We start from the raw sequence: 16,696 nt of genomic DNA on the forward strand, positions 1-16,696 counted from the left end.
AAGTTTTGACATAAATCATTCTATATCATATAGGAAAGCTTGGTTGCTTGTGTGAAGTAACAATGGGGGAGATTTTTGTGATCTCTATTTTTTAAAAGTAAAAAGAAAACATAAAATTAAATATTTCAATTAAAAATTTGATTAAATGCAAGTTACCATTCCTCACATATACGGTATTCTCCCTTTTTTTTTTTTCCCATTTATTTCTATCAGTTGGGGGCCAATTACTCCACAACATTGCAGTGGTTCTTGTCATACATTGAAATGAATCAGCCATGGATTTACATGTATTCCCCATCCCGGTCCCCCCTCCCACCTCCCTCTCCACCCCCTCCCTCTGGGTCTTCCCAGTGCACCAGGCCTGAGCACTTGTCTCATGCATCCAACCTGGGCTGGTGATCTGTTTCACCCTAGATATACATGTTTCGATGCTGTTCTCTTGAAACATCCCACCTTCGCCTTCTCCCACAGAGTCCACAAGTCTGTTCCATACATCTGAGTCTCTTTTTCTTTTTTTGCATATAGGGTTATCGTTACCATCTTTCTAAATTCCATATATATGTGTTAGTATACTGTAATGGTCTTTATCTTTCTGGCTTACTTCGCTCTGTATAATGGGCTCCAGTTTCATCCATCTCATTAGAACTGATTCAAATGAATTCTTTTTAATGGCTGAGTAATATTCCATGGTGTATATGTACCACAGCTTCCTCATCCATTCGTCTGCTGATGGGCATCTAGGTTGCTTCCATGTTCTGGCTATTATAAACAGTGCTGAGATGAACATTGGGGTGCACGTGTCTCTTTCGGATCTGGTTTCCTCAGTGTGTATGCCTAGAAGTGGTATTGCTGGGTCATATGGCAGATCTATTTCCAGCTTTTTAAGGAATCTCCACACTGTTTTCCATAGTGGCTGTACTAATTTGCATTCCCACCAACAGTATAAGAGGGTTCCCTTTTCTCCACACCCTCTCCAGCATTTATTGCTTGTAGACTTTTGGATAGCAGCCATCCTGACTGGCGTGTAATGGTACCTCATTGTGGTTTTGATTTGCATTTCTCTGATAATGAGTGATGTTGAGCATCTTTTCATGTGTTTTTTAGCCATCCGTATGTCTTCCTTGGAGAAATGTCTGTTTAGTTCTTTGGCCCATTTTTTGATTGGGTCATTTATTTTTCTGGAGTTGAGCTGGAGGAGTTGCTTGTATATTTTTGAGATTAATCCTTTGTCTGTTGCTTCATTTGCTATTATTTTCTCCCAATCTGAGGGCTGTCTTTTCACCTTGCTTATAGTTTCCTTTGTTGTGCAAAAGCTTTTAAGTTTCATTAGGTCCCATTTGTTTATTTTTGCTTTTGTTTCTAAAATTCTGAGATGTGGGTCATAGAGGATCCTGCTGTGATTTATGTCGGAGAGTGTTTTGCCTATGTTCTCCTCTAGGAGTTTTATAGTTTCTGGTCTTACATTTAGATCTTTAATCCATTTTGAGTTTATTTTTGTGTATGGTGTTAGAAAGTGTTCTAGTTTCATTCTTTTACAGGTGGTTGACCAGTTTTCCCAGCACCACTGGTTAAAGAGGTTGTCTTTTTTCCATTGTATATTTTGCCTCCTTTGTCAAAGATAAGGTGACCATAGGTTCATGGATTTATCTCTGGGCTTTCTATTCTGTCCCATTGATCTATATTTCTGTCTTTGTGCCAGTACCATACTGTCTTTATGACTGTGGCTTTGTAGTATAGTCTGAAGTCAGGCAGGTTGATTCCTCCAGTTCCATTTTTCTTTCTCAAGGTTACTTTGGCTATTTGAGGTTTTTTCGTATTTCCATACAAATTGTGAAATTATTTGTTCTAGTTCTGTGAAAAATACCGTTGGTAGTTTGATAGGGATTGCATTGAATCTATAGATTGCTTTGGGTAGTATAACCATTTTGACAATATTGATTCTTCCAATCCATGAACACGGTATATTTCTCCATCTGTTTGTGTCCTCTTTGATTTCTTTCATCAGTGTTTTATAGTTTTCTATGTATAGGTCTTTTGTTTCTTTAGGTAGATATACTCCTAAGTATTTTATTCTTTTTGTTGCAATGGTGAATGGTATCGTTTCCTTAATTTCTCTTTCTGTTTTCTCATTGTTAGTGTATAGGAATGCAAGAGATTTCTCTGTGTTAATTTTATATCCTGCAACTTTACTATATTCGTTGATTAGCTCTAGTAATTTTCTGGTAGAGTCTTTAGGGTTTTCTATGTAGAGGATCATGTCATCTGCAAACAGAGAGAGTTTCACTTCTTCTTTTCCTATCTGGATTCCTTTCACTTCTTTTTCTGCCCTGATTGCTGTGGCCAACACTTCCAAAACTATGTTGAATAGTAGTGGTGAGAGTGGGCACCCTTGTCTTGTTCCTGATTTCAGGGGAAATGCTTTCAATTTTTCACCATTGAGGGTAATGCTTGCTGTGGGTTTGTCATATATAGCTTTTATTATGTTGAGGTATATTCCTTCTATTCCTGCTTTCTGGAGAGTTTTAATCATAAATGGATGTTGAATTTTGTCAAAGGATTTTTCTGCATCTATTGAGATAATCATATGGTTTTTATCTTTCAATTTGTTAACGTGGTGTATTACATTGATTGACTTGCGGATATTAAAGAATCCTTGCATTCCTGGGATAAAGCCCACTTGGTCATGGTGTATGATTTTTTTAATATGTTGTTGGATTCTGTTTGCTAGAATTTTGTTAAGCATTTTTGCATCTATGTTCATCAGTGATATTGGCCTGTAGTTCTCTTTTTTTGTGGCATCTTTGTCTGGTTTTGGAATTAGGGTGATGGTGGCCTCATAGAATGAGTTTGGAAGTTTACCTTCTTCTGAAATTTTCTGGAAGAGTTTGAGTAAGATAGGTGTTAGCTCTTCCCTAAATTTTTGGTAGAATTCAGCTGTGAAGCCATCTGGTCCTGGGCTTTTGTTTGCTAGAAGATTTCTGATTACAGTTTTGATTTCCTTGCTTGTGATGGGTTTGTTAAGCTCTTCTATTTCTTCCTGATTCAGTTTTGGAAAGTTATACTTCTCTAAGAACTTGTCCATTTCTTCCAAGTTGTCCATTTTATTGGCATAGAGCTGCTGGTAGTAGTCTCTTATGATCCACGGTATTCTCTTAAAGATGTCAATCTCTTAAAGCATACAGGCTTAGAGATATGCCTGTTCTAACCTGTTCCTCATCTCTTTTGCTATTGAAATTGCCCCGAGTTTTCCATTGCTAAGAAGATCAGGTATTTTTCATTGGTAAAGATGATCTTATTTACAAAACAGAAATAGAGACAGAAGTAGAGAACAAATGATTGGATACCAAGGGGGGAAGGCATGGATGGGATGAGCGGGGAGATTGAGTTGGACACATGTACGTTACTGATAGTGTGTACAGCCCAGAGAACTCTACTCAGCACTTTGTAGTGACCTGGACGGGAAGGAGATCCAAAAGAGGGGATATCTGTATACATATAGCTGATTTACTTTGCTGATTCATAGGAGAAACTAACAGTTTCAAGAAACAATGTGCCCCTTCAGTTATGTTCCACTCTTTGTGACCCTATGGACTATAGACTTGTCAGGCTCCTCTGTCCTTGAGGATTCTCCAGTCAAGAATACTGGGGTGAGTTACCATGCTCTCCTCCAGGGGATCTTCCCAACTCAGGAATTGAAACTGTGTCTCCATGTCTCCTGCATTGGCAGGCCAGTATTTTTCTTTTTTTTTTTTTTTTTACCACTAGTGCCACCTGGGAAGACTTAGAGCAACTATACTCCAGTAAAAATTAAGAGAAGAAAAAGAAAATCAGATATTTTTCAAAAATAACTCACTATCTCGTGAAAATGGAAATAAAGAGAATAAATCATGGGCCAATGATTGGACATTTTAGTGTCATTTTTTGGTTACAGTATTCACAGTAATCATATGTTAAATGTTGGCCCGTTCATAGATCTTACCATCTTTTGTTGTTGTTCAGTCACCAAATCGTGTCCAACTCTTTGCAGTCCCCATGGACTGCAGCATGCCAATCTTCCCTGTCCTTCACTATCTCCTGAAGTTTGCTCAAATTCATGTCCATTGAGTCAGTGATGCTATATAACCATCTCATCCTCTGCCAACCTCTTATTTTGCCTTCAGTCTTTCCCATCACCAGGGTCTTTCCCAATGAATCAGCTCATTGCATCAGGTGGCCAAAGTATTGGAGCTTCAGCTTCAGCTTCAGTCCTTCCAATGAATATTCAGGGTTGATTTCCTTTGGGATTGACTGGCTTGATCTCCTTGCAATCAAAGAGACTCTCCAGAACCTTTTCCAACACCAAAAGCATCAATTCTTGGGTGCTCAGCCTTCTTTATGGTCCAACTTTTACATTCACACATGACCACTGGAAAAACCATAGCTTTGACTGTATGGACATTCTGCCTGTGGAATGTATGGCAAAGCAATATCTCTGTTTAAGAATGATTAAAGACCTAGGATAGCTCAGTTGGTAAAGAATCCGCCTGCAATTCAGGGGACTCCAGTTCGATTCCTGGGTCAGGAATATCCCCTGGAGAAAGGATAGACTACCCACTCCAGTATTCCTGGGTTTCCCTTGTGGCTTAGCTGGTAAAGAATCCATCTGCAATGTGGGAGACCTGGGTTCAATCCCCAGATTTGGAAGATCCTCTGGAGAAGGGAACTCCAGTATTCTGGCCTGCAGAATTCCATGGACTGTATAGCCAATGGGTCACAAAGACTTGGAAATGACTGAGCGACTTTCACTTCACTTCACTTCCAAAGACCTAGGAAATGAAATAACCACAACTTGGTTGGAGTTGGGATTCAAGGATCTGTTAACATTTCTTGTAGAATGATAGCACAATATTTCTTTCTTTCTAACATTGAATATGCCTTATAAAGCAGGGAATAATGATGCTGTTTTAGAGTTTCATTGTTTGGTTTAAATTTTAGCTTCTCTAATAATTTTTCTTTGTGACCTTGGCCAAGTCACTTAACTTTCTGTATCTGAATTTCTTCATCTGAAAATAAGAATAGGCCATGTCTGTATTAGTTAGCTTTTACTACAATAGTGCTATGTGACAGACATTTCCCTCTCCAACCTCAGTGGCTTATGACCATAAATATTATTTTCTTTCTCAAGAGTCTGTAGGTCCCTGGGAAGCTGTGTTCTAGGCTGAAAGGTAGATTCAGTTCTACACCATAGGTGCCAGACTGAAAGAGAAGTGGCTCTGTGAAGGGGATGTTAGGAGCACAGGAGAGTGAGCCAAACCACTGAACAATCCCAGTCAGAACCTCCACTTGTATAAATTCACATTTCATTGCTCAAATAGGTCATAAAGCCAAGTTGGGCATTGAAGGGCTGGGCAATTACACTTTTCTCATGGAGTGAGGAAGGCAGAATGAGTACTTGTTCATCAGTAACATCTACCTTACTAACCTAGGGTTTTTTGAGTGATAATTGTATAACAGCTTATAACTCTTACAACAGTTACTTGTCACATAGTAAAAGATCAGTAGCATTCCTTACTATTATTTTTTATAAGAAGATGGTTCCATAAATCGAAAGAGAGAAACAAAGGAACCTCTGGAAACCCAGTCAGACCTTAATGAGATTCACGTTACAACTTGTCCAGAGACTCTTCCTTGTGCCCGACTTCTTCCACTCCTGCTGCAGAATGGAGAGACTGTTAGCAACATGAGAGCAGAGGAGAGATGCTGCTTTTTCTCTCCCCCGCATCCAGGCTGGTGCTCGCTTGGCCACTGATTACACAATGGTTGGAAAGTGCCACAAATTGAACTACTCAGAACCTATGTAGTGAGTTGTGAATCTCAGGAAGTACTTAGCTGCCATTAATTTCCTCTCCTCTTTTCTCATTTCCTTTCTTCCTTCCTTTTCTCCTTTCCTCCCTCCCTCCTTCCCTTCTATCCCTCCTTTTCTTCCTTCCTTCCTCTGTCTTTTCTCTCATTTCTTCTTTGTAAAAGTAAAATGAGACTTTTAGCAGATGAATAGACTGGATCTCAGTACTCACTGTAACCACTGACTCTTATGAGTAAATATTTCTTAGGGTCTTTGAAGCAGACACTGGTACAGTGCTTGGGATGCAAGATATTTATTAGGGTTTGGGAAAAAGAAGAAGTCAATCTAAAACTGTGATAAAGCCTTGGCCAACCAGGCATGGGCTCTAGGACTAGAATTGCCTTCTGGATCTTCCCTGGATTGGATCAAGACGACCACATCTTTAAATTTCTTTCTAGACTAGCCATTTGATGTGGACTGTCCAATAAGTGGCATGGCTTGGGCTTGGGAACCCTGTGACTGAGGCAGACCCTGAAGGAGCTGGCAGCTGGAGGTAGGTTGCAGAATGCATACCCTGCAGCTAGACAGCAAACCTGTACTAAAGAGGGGTCTGTGTGATGCATCTCCATATCAACCACAGTGCTGAGCCCAATGTTGCTATTGTTCAGTTGCTCAGTCATGTCAGACTCTTTGCGGCCCTGTGGACTGCAGCACACCAGGCTTCCCTGTCCATCACCATCCCTGGAGCTTGCTCAGACTCATGTCCATCGAGTCGGTGATGCCATCCAACCGTCTCATCCTCTGTCATCCCCTTCTCCTCCTGCCTTCAACCTTTCCCAGCATCAGAGTCTTTTCTAACAAATCAGCTCTTCACATACAGTGGCCAAAGTATTGGAGCTTCAACTTCAACATCAGTCTTTCCAATGAATATTCAGTGTTCATTTCCTTTAGGATGGACTGGTTTGTCCTCCTTGCAGTCAGAGAGACTCTCAAGAGTCTTCTCCAGCACCACAGTTTGAAAGCATAAATTCTTCTGCACTCAGCCTTCTTTATGATCCAACTGTCACATCCACACATGACCACTGGAAAAACCATAGCTTTGACTATATGGACTTTTGTTGGCAAAGTAATATCTCTGCTTTTTAATGTGCTGTCTAGGTTTGTCATAGCTTTTCTTCCAAGGAGCAAGCATCTTTTAATTTCATGGCTGCAGTCACCATCTACAATAATTTTGGAGCCCAAGAAAATAAAGTCTGTCACTGTTTCCATTGTTTCCCATCTATTTGCCATGAAATGATGGGACCGGATGCCATGTTCTTAGTTTCCTGAATGTTGAGTTTTAAGCCAGCTTTCTCACTCTCCTCTTTCACCTTATCAGGAGGCTCTTTAGTTCCTCTTTGCTTTCTGCCATAAGGGTGGTGTCATCTGCATATCTGAGGCTGTTGATATTTCTCCAAGCAATCTTGATTCCAGCTTGTGCTTTATCCAGCCTGTCATTTCACATGGTGTACTCTGCATATAAGTTAAATAAGCCGGGTGACAATATACAGCCTTGACGTACTCCTTTCCCAATTTGGAATCAGTCTGTTGTCCCATGTCTGGTTCTAACTGGTGCTTCTTGACCTGCATACAAATTTCTAAGAAGGCAGGTTAGGGTATTCCTATCTCTTGAAGAATTTTCCACAGTTTATTGTGATCCACACAGTCAAAGTCTTTAGCGTAGTCAAGAAGCAGAAGTAGATGTTTTTCTGGAACTCTCTTGCTTTTCCTATGATCTAACAGATGCTGGATCTCTGGTTCCTCTGCCTTTCCTAAAACCAACTTGAACATCTGGAAGTTCTTGGTTCATGTACTGTTGAAGCCTCACTTGGGGAATTTTGAGCATTACTTTGCTAGTGCGTGAAATGCGTGCGATTGTGCAGTAGCGTAAACATTCTTTGGCATTGTCTTTCTTTGGAGTTGGAATAAAAACTGACCTTTTCTAGTCCTGTGGACACTGCTGAGTTTTCCAAATTTGCTGGCATACTAAGTGCAGCACTCTAAGAGCATCATCTTGTAGGATTTGAAATAGCTCAGCTAGAATTCTGTTCATAGTGATGCTTCCTAAGGCCCACTTGACTTCACACTCCAGGTTGTCTGGCTCTAGGTGAGTGATCACACTATCATGTTTATCTGTGTCATTAAGATCTCTTTTGTATAGTTCTTCTGTGTATTCTTGCCACCTCTTTTTAATATCTTCTGCTTCTGTTAGGTCCATACAGTTTCTGCCCTTTATTGTGCCCATCTTTGGATGAAATGTTCCTTTGATATCTCTAAGTTTCTTGAAGTGATCCCTAGTCTTTCCCATTCTATTGTTTTCCCTTATTTCTTTGCATTGATCGCTGAGGAAGTCTTTCTTATCTCTCCTTGCTGTTCTTTGGAACTCTGCATTCAGATGGGAATATCTTTCCTTTGCCTTTCACTTCTTTATTTGGGCTTCCCTTTTGGCTCAGCTCGTAAAGAATCCGCCTGCAATGTGGGAGACCTGAGTTCGATCCCTGGGTTGGAAAGATCCCCTTGAGTAAGGGAAAGTCTACCCACTCCAGTATTCTGGCCTGGAGAATTCCATGGACTGTATAGTCCATGGGGTCACAAAGTGTCGGACACAACTGAGCGACTTTCACTGCACTTCACTTCACTTTACTTCTCTTTTCTCAGCTATTCGTAAGACCTCCTCAGATAACCATTTTTCATTTTTGCATTTCTTTTTCTTGGGGATGGTTTTGATCACCGCCTCCTGTACAGTGTTGCAATCCATTGTACACAGTCAATAAATGTTGCTTGTGGTTGTTATTGCTGGCTATCTTTGATATTTAGATTTATGTACTGTTTTGCTGTCTCAACTCTCTTCTCCCCCACCTCCCCACTGCCCCCAAACAGCCTATCCCCTACCTTTCTTGGCATAGCTCCAAGAGTCTATTTTCTATTCTAAGGGCCATGATGATAGCAAGTCCCATTAGGACTCTTTCTCTGAGCCCTTGAGAATACTCTTGCTCCTTCATTGCCTTGGGTTTCCAACCTCAGGTCATGTAACTTCAAGGAGTAGTGCAGAAAATATTTCTAGACTCAAGCGCTCTTACAGCCTAAGGTATACATGAATCTCTCAAGAATCTTGTTAAAATGAAGATTCTGATCCAGTAGGGCTGAGACTCTTCCAGCAAGATCCTGAGCTATATTGATGCTGCAGGTCTAGTGAACATCTCTTTGAGTAGCAAAGTCTCAAATAAAGTTTCTACAATGATGGAACTGTTCCATATCTACATTGTCCAATACACTAGTCACTAACCATATGGGGCTACTTAGTATTTGAAATGTGGCTAGTGAAGTAGAGAAAATAAATTTAAATTTAATTCAATTTAATTTTGTTAAATGTGGCTAGTGGTGAATGTGTGGGTTTAGAGAACGGGATCCATGGCCTATTTAGCTCTGAATTCCTAGGACATAGCCAGGATATGGAGGCTCTCAATACACGTTTGTTGCAAGCAAGGAGCTTGTTGGCTGAGGCAGGGGGCTAGGGTGCCATGGGAGACACATTCACATCTGTTCCACTTTATTTTTCCTAGAAACTGTATTTTGGGTGGTGTGGTATAGCGAGTGGATAAGACTGCAGAGTCCAGAGCTCATTTGTTTGGGTTTGAATATGGACTCTACTGTTTATTAAGCTTGCCTTCAAGATTCCTATGCCTCACTGTCATCATCTGTAAAATGGGGACACAGGAATACTTCAACTTGTTGTGCTTCATTTTAATGTACTTGGCAGATACTGTCTTTTTTTGCAAATTGGATGTTTGTGGAAATTCTGTGTTGAGCAAATCTACTGGTGCCAGCAGCATTTGCTCACTTCGTGTCTTTGGGTCACATTTGGGTACTTCTTGTAATATTTCAAAGTTGTTCTTTATCATTCTGTTTGTCATGGTGACCTGTGATCAGTGATCTTTGATGTTACTACTGTGACACACCAAAGGCTCAGAGGATGTTTAGCATGAAGTATATTTTTTGTCATATAAAGAGTAGTATGTATGTGATGTATACAACTGGAGGAGTATGGAGATCATTTTATACCCATTAAATCAGCTTCACAATCTATGCCGTAAACATATACATCATCTCTGAAAGTTTCCTCCTGTCCTATTGGTATTATTATTATTATTATGGGTGCATGCATGTGGTGGCGCTAGTGGTAAAGAACCCACCTGCCAATGCAGGAGACATAAGAGACACAGGTTTGATCCCTGAGTTGGAAAGATCACCTGGAGAAGGAAATGGCTACCCACTGTAGTATTCTTGCCTAGAGAATTCTGTGGACAAAAGAGCCTGGTGAGCTACACACCACAGGGTTGTAAAAAGTCACACAACTGAAGCGACTTAGCCTGCACACACACATGTGACAATCATAATCATGTTTTTCTTGCCTTTTGATTGGCAGCTCCAGGTCATTATTTCAAGGAAGCTATGTCCTATGTCCATATTCTTAGACATGGTGCTATTTTACACTTAATAGAGATAGTGTAGTATAAACTTAACTATTATCTGCCTTGATTTGTGTAACTCGCTTTGTTGTGATATTTGCTTTATTGTGGTGGTCTGTATCTGAACTTAAGTTGTGGTCATAAAATAGTGTGTCTTACGGCTTATGGGGTCTTCCCTGGTAGCTCAGGTGTTAAAGAATCCACCTGCAATGCAGGAGACCCCAGTTTGATTCCTGGGTCAGGATGATCCTCTGGAGAGAGGATAGGCTACCCACTCTAATATTCTTGGGCTTACCTGGTGGCTCAGGCAGTAAAGAATCCACTCACAATGCAAGAGACCTGGGTTTGATCCCTGGGTTGGGAAGATCCCCTGGAGGAGGGCATGTCAACACACTCCAGTATTCTTGCCTGGAGAATCCCCAGAGACAGGGGAGTCTGGAGGGCTACAGTCCATGGGGTTGCAAAGAGTTGGACATGACTGAGCGACTAAGCACAGCACAGCACATAGCCTTAAGGGTGTGCCTGGAAGGATTTAACCTGTGTGCAGTTCTTAGAAGACCTCCTGGAGCATGCCAAGTTCTCATGTGCACGCGTGGTCTCACGAAGGCTGACTCCACCTGGGTTAAGCCCTCATGCATCTTGGCCTTCTTTCCACCTTTCAGAAAAGCTGAGCAACTCCTTGAGCTCCATGTCCTTGGGTAGAAGGGCTTCTTTCATGTTTCTGATGCTAATTTGGACAACTCAGTCTGGTTGTGTTGTTAGCCCTGAAACATTTAACCCAAACCTCCATCCGTGCATGGAGCCAGTTCATCAAAGTGTCTGGTGGGGGGAGCAAGCTTCTAAAACAATGAGGTCAATGCTCCGAACCAAACAGGGTAATGCTAGCTGGCCCCGCAGAAGATACGATGGCTAGGAAATTCTGCACCCGTGTTTATACAAAACCAAGCAGGAAATGTTTGCCAGTGGAATAAATAAAGGAGCCTTCTGGTTACACAATGTTTTGCTGTGCCTCAGTTTGAGGCTGCTTTGGAATCGTGGCTTGGTCTAAGTTTTGAAGTTTGGAGCTCAGGGTGCCTGTCTCCTCTTTTGTTGCTTTGCTCTCGATACTTGAAATGTCATTCTACTCCAGGTCCTCAGGGCATGAGTTAAAGCTGGACCTGAATGTGACTTTATTGCTCTGCTTTAGACAGCTCTCATGATCTACTTTGTTTCTGAACCTCTGAACCCTCTGGGGATCGATTTGGAATGATGGGCTGGAAGTACTGGGGCTCAGAGGCAGTGATCCCGTGTGCCTAGAAAAAGGGGAAGTTCTACTTACTTGTTGAGATCCTACTACGTGCCAAGCATTCTGCTCAGCCAGTCTCAGGCTCCCACCATAACCGTGCAGTATAAGCAGTTATGATCCAGAGATGAAGCGTGGTTTTTAAGTACCTCAGAAGTTAGGCTGAGTTAGCCCCTGCATCTCTGCTTTTTCCCTTCTGTTACATCAACTTTCCTGAGCTAGAAAATAAGACAGATATTTCAACTCAGTTTCCAAAGTCTCCCCTTGTAACCCAGGAAAACAAAGTTTATTCTCACCTGGAAGAAAAAACATCTGGTTGTAAAATATCAAAGAAAATCCTCATGAGTCAACATAATTTAATTTGTCAAGAGCATGTATGTTTATTATAGTGAGATTTGAATGTCTCACTACACTGAAAAGGAGATACCTTTCGCTGCCCCACCAGTATACATTTCATTAAAGGCATTTACTGAGTGCCTGCTGAATACAACGTCTGCCTGGAAGTCGGAGGGGACAAGCAGAGAGCCAGGTGCAAAGTCCTAACCCAGTCAGACGGACTGGGGACTTGGTGACACCCACCTTATTATCTTGAGCCTCACTGTGCTTAAGTGTAAAGGATAAAGCCCCTTGAAGCTCTAGGGTGTGGTGACCCTGGCTGAACATTTAGGCACCTGGAGAGAGAACTCCACTCTCTGGTCGATTATCTCCTGGGGAAGCTCCTATCGTTCATTCAACATCGTTCAAGAAAACATATGCATGAGTGTTGCCCAAGTGCCCCTTAAGATCAAGAGGGCTGAAGGAAAAACAGAAAAAGAGACAGAAATGGGAGCTGTGATGGTATCTGACATTTCTTGGGCATTTGCTATGACTCCAGCACTGTTGTAAATGTGTTACTCGGACTATCTTTACTCATAAGTCACTTAGTCCAGTGATTTACAACAGTGTGTGGGGCTTGTGGGGCTTCCCTGATAGTAGTTGGTAAAGAATCCACCTGCAATGCAGGAGACCCCGGTTCAATTCCTGGGTTGGGAAGATCTGCTGGAGAAGGGATAGGCTACCCACTGCAGTATTCTTGGGCTTGTGAGTGAATCTAGAAAGCTGAGAAGATGGACAAGTGTTCGCAGGTGTGTGGGGAAGGTGGCTGGGTCTGCACGACTGACTGACTAAGCAATTTGAAGTTCACACTGGTGGCCCCTGAATTTCTGAGAAGGAGAGTCAGGGACCTGCAAATCAGTTGGAAAAGAGTCTATGCAACTAGTCTTGAAGCTTCATTTGCTTGGCATACACATTATTTTTACTTCAGTTCAGTTCAGTCGCTCAGTCATGCCTGACTCTTTGCTATCCCATGGACTGCAGCACACCAGGCCTCCCTGTCCATCACCAGCTCCCAGAGCTTGCTCAAACTCATGTCCATCAAGTCAATGATGCCATTCAACCATCTTATTCTCTGTGGTCCCCTTCTCCTCCGCCTTCAATCTTTCCCAGCATCAGAGTCTATTCCAATGAGGCAGCTCCTCCCATCAGGTGGCCAAAGTACTGAAGTTTCAGCTTCAGCATCAGTCCTTCCAATGAACACCCAGGACTGATCGCCTTCAGGATGGACTGGTTGGATCTCCTTGCAGTCCAAAGGACTCTCAAGAGTCTTCTCCAACACCATAGTTCAAAAGCATCAATTCTTTGGCACTCAGCTTTCTTTAGTCCAGCTCTCACATCCATACATGACCACTGGAGAAACCACAGCTTTGACTAGACGGACCTGTGTTGGCCAAGTACTGTGTTTTTGCTTGGTCTGCATGTTGTTGGCTGCGGGATGTCTGTTGGCAGAGGCTGGAGTCCAGGCCCCTCACAGAGCTGTTCCTTGGTGCTGTCATTGGTCCCATGCAGACCCTCTCGATACTGGGGCCCAAGTGTCTGAAGCTGCACCACTGAACTCACTCATTAGTAGCCTGCCTTTTACCTGAAGGTTTGCCTTTTCTAAATCTATTTTTTCTTGAGGTTTAATTTATGTTCAGTGAAATGCACAGATCTTAAGTATTAAAATATGGTTTGAGGTTTGAGAAATAGGTATTCCCATGGATTCACCACCACTCGAGATTTAGAATATTTTTATCTCTCCAGAAAGTCCTTTTTTCCCCTCTCTGGTTGATCTCTGCCTCTCTTGTCACCACACCTGACAACTATTCTGCTTTGTATCCCTGTAGATTAGTCTTACCTGTTGTAGAACTTCATTGCTATGCTTGCTAAGTCACTCAGTCATGTCTTTGTGACCCTACGGACTGTAGCTCCTCTGTCCATAGATTCTCCAGGCAAGAATACCGGAGTGGGTTGCTATGCCCTCCTCCAGGAGTTCTTCCTGACCCAGGGATTGAACCTGTGACTCTTACGTCTCCTGTATTGGCAAGTGGGTTCTTTACCACTAGCACCACCTGGGAAGCCTGAACTTTGTCTACTTGAAACTAAATGGTAAGTACATTCTGAGTCTGCTTTTTTTCACTTGATATCATGATCTTGAGGTTTTTTTTTTCACATTATGATATGTACCAGGAGTTTCTTCCTTCTTGTTGCTGAGAAGTATTCCATTATATGAATACACCACAACTTTTAGAATCCATTCTCAGAGATGGACTTTTAGGTTGTCTCTCATTTTCAGCATGATACACAAAGCCATTAAGAAAGTTTGTGTGCAAGACTTGTTGGCACATGCACTTATTTCCCTTGTGTAGATACGCAGATGCGAATTGTTGGGTCAGAGGGCATTTTCCCAAAGCAGTTATGCCATTTTATACTCTTACTCAAGATTTTCTCTCAAAAGGTCAGCAGTGCTGGAAGAGGGATCTTTGTACTACTTTCTCCTTGACCTTCCATCTTCTTCTCTTCCTATCAAACAGGGTCAACTAGCCAAATCTAAACACAGGGCAGGCTTCAATTAGCAGATATTCTCATTTCTGATTACTTGAGCTTTTTAATCCTCTAATTCATTCTGTCCAAAAATCATTTTTTCAAAATGTATAAATAAGTGAAAATGTGGAGGACTTTAAAAGTCTAAGAAAAAAAGCAACAGCTAACATCAAACTTAATGGTAACTATTGCATGTTTTCCCCTGGTGATCATGAAAAAGATGAGGATATCCACTCTTACCACTTCCATTGACATTGTACTAAAGGTCACACCAGTCCAGTAAGAGAAGAAAAAGAAGCATAAAGATCAAAAGGAAGAATATGACTTTTTATTTACAAAAGTTATTTTTATCTATGTAGACAATCCTAAGGATTCTGTAAAAATCTGCTGGAACTAGTATAAAGTTCAGCAAGGTTTTGGTATTCAAAGTTGATCTGCAAAATAGATTGTCTTTGTATATCCAACAGCAACCATTTGAAAAATAAAAAATGTTTAAAAAGCATCAAAAATCATAACAGACCAAAATTTATTTCTAGCAAAAATGTGCAAGATGCACATTAAAAAATACAAAACATTTCAGGGAGAGATGATCTAAAGAAATGGAGAAATATACCATATTCATGGATTGGAAAACTCACTATTATTAAGATCAAATTGATCTCTAAATGGGGTTGGCAAACATTTTCTGAAAGGTCCACAAACTTTAAGTTTTGTAGGTCATGTGATCTTAATTGCAGGTACTCAACTTTGCCTGTATAATATGAAAGCATATACAATATATACATGAAAAGTGTGGCCAGGTTCCAATAAAACTTTATTTCAAAAACAGACTGTGGGCCATATTTGTCCCTCTTTTATTATTCATCAGCTGACAAATGAGAAGTAAGACCAAATGGTCTCCAGAGTTCCTTCCAGCTTTCTCTTGGAAAGAAATGAAAGGTTCTCTTCTCTGATCATGCCAGATAAAGACAGCATATAATAACTTATATTAGTTTATTTGACTACCAATTCTCTTGCCAACCTCTCCTTCATATATAAAGTGGTGATAATGACGCCTACTTGATAGTGTTGATGAGAATGTTTAGTGAAATAATATGAAGACATGGATATCTGAATAATGGTGGGCTCATTCAAAGAAATTCATATCCTTCACTCCCAATCTTTGTTCCAGTTTTTTCCCATTTGTTTTCAGAATTTAGCTTTAGAGGTTGACATGTCAAATACTGTTTCCAGTCCATCAACTGAAGCTTCAGATCACAGGCTCGTGTATGTCTGAGGAACCTGGTGTTAGGTGTGCAAAACACACACAGACTGGCCCAGCTGCCACATCACCACTTTGCAGGGGTGATGGGTTTGCAGAGGTGCTGGGGTTTGATCCCCAATCATTAGTACTGTAGACTTCCAGGTTCGTAGCTCTGAAGGACTCAGCTTTATTTTAGGGGTTGCAGGGAAGAAACAGTTCAGGAAACCCTGGGGCGGTAGCCCAGAAACAACAGGCACTTAAGCTCCTATTGCCTTTTTAAGAAGACATGCTTCTTATTGTAAATATTATGCTCCAACCTCCCAGCATAATCCCAAATAATGTCATCTCTGGGAAAAGTTGACAAGTGGAGAGAATTTAAGGCCTTCCATCTGTTGGGAAAGAAAGCTGGTAGATATACAGGAGTTTCTTTCCACCTTATACTGTTGGGCCATCCCTTCATTGACTTTTCTTTTCCTTTCTGATCTTGGGTTGGCTGAAGATGAGGGAGATATGCTCTTTGCTTCAGTCCTGCCCTGCATGGCATTTGTCTTGCAACTTTCCCATGCTTGTTTCAACAGGGGAAAAAAAAAAATCAAAGAGATTGACATATAGCTGCCCCGAGGCTAGATTGTCACTGAAATAGACTTCTTCAAATAAAAATAAGGGCCATTTTTGCTTGCATGGCTTTGCAATGAAACACAGTTAATAAAAACTGCATGGGAAACTCACATTGCAGCTATAAAAAAATTAGAAAATAGAATTCTTAGCTAAAGTCAGCAGTGATTGTTGGCTCAGGGTAGGAATTAGGGAGGAAAACATTCTGAAACTCATTGAAAGTGAAGAGAGAAGATTTATTACCCTTTATCCATCTGTTTAACCCTTCAGAAGGAAAGCTAGAGTCACATTTGCTTAGAAAGTGAGTGAGTCCTGGGTTTTAAGATGAG

The 16,696-nt window shown here is 41.2% G+C and overlaps 1 long non-coding RNA gene across 5 annotated transcripts in view; it reads left to right on the top strand.

The window, feature by feature from the left end:
* LOC139036542 (uncharacterized) overlaps window positions 1-16,696 on the top strand; it is a 141,806-nt gene that overhangs the window by 19,046 nt on the left and 106,064 nt on the right. The window lies entirely within an intron of this gene.

The sequence above is a fragment of the Odocoileus virginianus genome, chromosome 9, assembly GCF_023699985.2.
Source record: "Odocoileus virginianus isolate 20LAN1187 ecotype Illinois chromosome 9, Ovbor_1.2, whole genome shotgun sequence".
NCBI classification, from domain to species: Eukaryota; Metazoa; Chordata; class Mammalia; order Artiodactyla; family Cervidae; genus Odocoileus; species Odocoileus virginianus.